This window comes from Montipora foliosa, chromosome 9, assembly GCF_036669935.1.
Source record: "Montipora foliosa isolate CH-2021 chromosome 9, ASM3666993v2, whole genome shotgun sequence".
In the NCBI taxonomy this organism is placed as follows: domain Eukaryota; kingdom Metazoa; phylum Cnidaria; class Anthozoa; order Scleractinia; family Acroporidae; genus Montipora; species Montipora foliosa.
This window is the reverse complement of record NC_090877.1, coordinates 25,348,782-25,353,867: the sequence shown is the minus strand read 5'-3', so window position 1 is coordinate 25,353,867 and position 5,086 is coordinate 25,348,782.

Sequence of the window (5,086 nt, the reverse complement as noted above, 5' to 3'; positions counted from 1 at the left end):
GCTGATTTTATTCGCTGATGATACTAATTTATTTATGTCCCATAAAGATCCTGTATACCCGGTGTAGGATGTTTCGTGTAAGTCTACATAAAGAGCGCAGATGTATATTTCATGCTGTCCTACATGATGTAGGAGCGCGTAAAAGCGGGCAGGCCATGTTGGATTATTAAATGTATTTTGTTGTGGTTTAATCCGTGTCCATCGAGTCGTATCTTCTTCGGGGATTCTACAACTGGCGACGAGGATGGTTCTCAAGGTGTAAGGAATACTTTTTAGCGAAGATGAATTTCAAAGATTTGGAAATTGAAGGAATTCGACCGTTTGATGTCAACAGTGATCCGAGTAGCGTGGGTACAGAATGGAAAAGATGGCTTCGAAGTTTTCAGTTATATGCTGATGGAAAAGGTCTGATTATCGTTCCAGACAAGGATGACAACAAAGTGCAAAGACGGGCGCTTCTTCTTCATTGTGCAGGATCGGATGTTCAAGATATTTTTGATGTTTTGCCAAACACCGGTGGTGCAAAGGATTACCAGAAGGCTGAAGATGCCTTAACAGCACATTTCGTAACTCAAATTAACATTCCCTATGAGCGGCATTTGTTCAGAGAAATGGTACAGGAAGAAAATGAAACGGTTGACCAATATGCAGTGCGATTGAGGCGGAAAGCCCAGCAGTGTGATTACGGAGATCAAATGGAGGCCCAGATTCGAGATCAAATAGTTTCGAAGTGTAGATCTAACGAGCTGCGCCGTAAACTTCTGGAAAAAGGTCAGGCCCCCACTCTTCAGAATCTACAAGAAATTGCACGTAATTACGAAGCAGTCCGGAGGCAAACACAAAGTATGAATTTCTCCACTGAGCCAGTCAATCGAGTCCGTGAGAGCTTGCCTGGGAGGAGCAATAGAAAGTTCAGCACACAGTCAAGTAGTGAGTGTTATCGATGTGGAAGAAGGGGTCATTTTGCCAGAGATCTCCAGTGCCCAGCAAGAGGAAAAACGTGCACAAAATGCTCACAGGTTGGACATTTTGCAAATGTATGCAAAACAAAATTCCTAGCTACTCCTGGAAAATCGGATGTACGGTATATGCAGGAGGATGCCTGTGGTGATGACGATGATGACGAGTATGTGTTTGCAATTGCTGGTAGGGATCATGGAGGAAAGGTAGTAGTCAACATTGGAGGTGTCCCAGTGGAGATGATCATCGATTCTGGCGCGAGTGCGAATGTCATTACTCAAGCCTCCTGGGAACAACTGAAGAAATGCCATATCAGGTGTGTCTCACAGCACAACACAAAGAAGCTGTACGCCTATGGAGCAGTTAGCCCGCTTGAAGTTATTGGTACATTTACGGCGGATATCACAATGGGAAACAAGAGTGTGTCAGCTGAAGTCACAGTTGTCAGGGGTCAAGGGGAGTCACTTCTAGGAAGAGAAACGGCCACTGAGTTAGGAGTCCTGAAGTTGAACATTCCAGTTAACAGTGTGGTCAATTACAGTGAGCTAATGACTAGATATAAAGATGTGTTCACAGGAATTGGCAAATTGAAAGACTTTCAACTGAACTTACATATTGATCAGCAAGTCCAGCCGGTAGCACAACCATTACGACGGCCAGCATTTAGCTTGAGAGAGAAGATTGAAAAGAAACTTGATGAACTTCTCCAGGAAGATATTATTGAGAAAGTTGAAGGTCCAACGCCATGGGTAAACCCTGTTGTGGTGGTGCCCAAGCCCAACGGTGATGTGAGATTGTGTGTAGACATGCGGTGTGCCAATAAAGCCATTATTCGCGAGAGGCATCCAATCCCCACAATTGACGAAGTTTTGGAGGATATGCAAGAAGGTAGTGTCTTCAGCAAATTGGATCTGAAGTGGGGCTACCATCAAATTGAGCTCAGCGAGGAGTCACGTGGCATTACAACCTTTGTAACACACAAGGGCCTGTTTAGATATAAGCGGCTGATGTTTGGCATCACGTCTGCACCAGAGAAATATCAGCAAGTAATTCAACAAGTATTGCAAGATTGCAGTGGAACAGCAAACATTTCAGATGACATCATCATTTATGGTCCTAACACAGCTGAGCATGACAAGCGATTGGAAAAAGTGTTGACCAGGTTGAGGGACAGGGGTCTTACTCTCAATAAGGAGAAATGTGTATTTCATATGCCGAAGCTCACATTTATGGGCCTGGTACTATCTCGTCAAGGCATTGGTCCAACTGAAGAAAAAGTCAAAGCAGTTAATGAGGCTTGTGAACCACAGAGTGTGTCAGAGGTTAAAAGTTTTCTTGGCCTAGTTAATTTCAATGCGAGATTCATCCCGGACCTTGCAACTGTGGCAGAACCACTGAGGAGGCTGACAAAGAAAGGAGAGCCGTTTGTGTTTGGTCCAGAGCAGCAGGCAGCCTTTGCAGAATTGAAACGGAGGTTAACTCAGGCAGAGACTTTAGGCTATTTTGACCGCAGTGCAAAGACGAAGATTATTGCTGATGCAAGCCCAGTGGGTCTGGGGGCAGTCTTGGTTCAAGAGCACAAAGGAGAGAACCGGGTAATTTGTTATGCCAGTAGAGGACTTTCTGAGGTGGAGCGACGTTATTCGCAAACTGAAAGGGAGGCATTGGGACTTGTGTGGTCTTGTGAGAAATTTCACGTTTACCTTTATGGAATAGAATTTGAACTATGGACTGATCACAAACCTCTTGAATTCATTTATTCCACACGGTCCAGGCCTTTAGCAAGAATTGAACGATGGGTTCTCCGGTTGCAGCCTTATGTATTTTCAGTGAAATATTTGCCTGGGCAACTGAACATTGCAGATGCATTGTCGCGCCTTACAAAGATTGAAGAAAAAGAGTCAAGGAGTGTTGCTGAAGAGTACATCAGATTTGTAGCGAACACTGCTGTGCCACAAGCCATGACTGCTGACGTAATTGAAAGAGAATCTTCAGTTGATGATGAGTTAGACACCCTACGAGAGTGCATTAAGACTGGAAACTGGGAGAATTCTAATTGCCCTGGTTACAAGCCCATCCGAGATGAGCTTTGCCTTTTTGGAAATATTGTCCTGAGAGGAACAAGAATAGTGGTACCAAAGAAACGTAGAGGAAGAGTGATTGAATTAGGCCATGAAGGACATCAAGGACTGGTGAAAATGAAACAGCGACTACGAACAAAGGTCTGGTGGCCAGGCATTGATAAGGACGCTGAGAATTTTTGCAAGACATGTCATGGTTGCCAAGTTGTGGGCGGACTATGTAATCCTGAACCTCTTCACATGACTGAATTGCCTCAAGGGCCCTGGCAGGATATCGCGATTGATTTTATGGGCCCACTACCATCAGGGGACTATGTCTTCGCGGTGACCGACTACTACAGTAGATATGTAGAAATTAGTATTTCAAAGAGAAACACAGCAGAGGTGGCCATCAACAGCCTAAAGAAGATGTTTGCAACTCATGGATTGCCATACACAGTGACGAGTGACAATGGTCCCCATTTTGTGGCAGAAGCCTTTAAAACGTTCTTAAAGGACAATGGAATTAAGCACAGGAAGACAACCCCGCTGTGGCCCCAAGCAAATGGAGAGATTGAACGTCAGAACAGGTCCCTTCTTAAAAGAATGCAGATTGCGCAAGTGGAAGGAAAGGACTGGAAAGAGGCCGTACAGACGTATTTAGTTGCCTATCGAAATACTCCCCATCCAAGTACAGGAGTGTGCCCATCAGAGTTGTTGTTCGGAAGGACATTGCGCACAAAGCTCCCAGGTTTGAGGCAGGCTGCAAAACTAGATGAAGAAGTAAGGGATCGAGACCAAGAAAAGAAAATAAAAATGAAGGAATACTCTGACAGAACGCGTAAGGCTGAAGAAAGCAATCTGATGGCTGGAGACAAAGTCCTGTTAAAGCAAGCTCGAGCAAACAAGTGGACCACCCAGTTTGAGAGCCAGCCATACGAGCTAATTGACAAGTACGGTAACAGTGTTGTGATCAAGTCGCCTGAGGGGGCCCAGTATAAAAGAAATACCACTCATGTGAAGTTGTACCACGAAAGAGAGAAACCAGAGGGTCCGGAGAAATCAGCATCTCAAGAGGTGGATGTTGGAGATGTTGCAAGTGATCTGGGAGAAATGCAGTAGAGTCAGAAGGATGAAATCAAGCAGAGCGACGCCACACCTGTGAAGTCACCACGACCAGTGCGGACAAGACATGCACCAAAAAGATTTGAGGACTTTGTTATAGAATGAACATTTATTATTGAACATTAACTTTAGCGTGATCATCGGATGTCAGGATGACTCTTTAAGTGTTGTTTAAGTTCACAATGTTATATTTGTCTTCTTGTTTTATGAAGAAGGAAAGGGATGTAGGATGTTTCGTGTAAGTCTACATAAAGAGCGCAGATGTATATTTCATGCTGTCCTACATGATGTAGGAGCGCGTAAAAGCGGGCAGGCCATGTTGGATTATTAAATGTATTTTGTTGTGGTTTAATCCGTGTCCATCGAGTCGTATCTTCTTCGGGGATTCTACACCTGGCAGCATCACTCAATTCCGAACTTAATATATATCCACTTCGTTTAAGGCAAACATACTCTCCTTAAACCTGAAGAGAACAAACTTTATGTTATTTAAGCCTAGACAGAAAAGGTATCATTTTCCAATGCAAATATGCATAAATGACCAGAGAATCGAACTGGTTAAGGAAACGGTCTTCCTCGGTGTAGTCCTTGATGAACATCTGTCTTGGAAACCGCATATTTCTCAAGTAGCTCGTAAAATCTCGAAATCAATAGGTGTCATTAATAGAGCAAGATTTTTTCTACCTAAACCCTGTCTAAAAACTCTTTATTATTGTTTAGTTTATCCTTATCTTCATTATTGTATTATTGTCTGGGGATCTACGTACAAAACCAATCTTCGCCGTCTTGTCTCTTTGCAAAAGCGAGTTATCAGAATTATTTCTAAATCAACTTTCGATTCTCATTCAGACCCTATTTTCAAAGAATTAGAACTACTAAAACTTTCCGATATTAGACAGCTAGAATTGGGCAAACTTATGTTTGCTCTTAACCATTCTCTT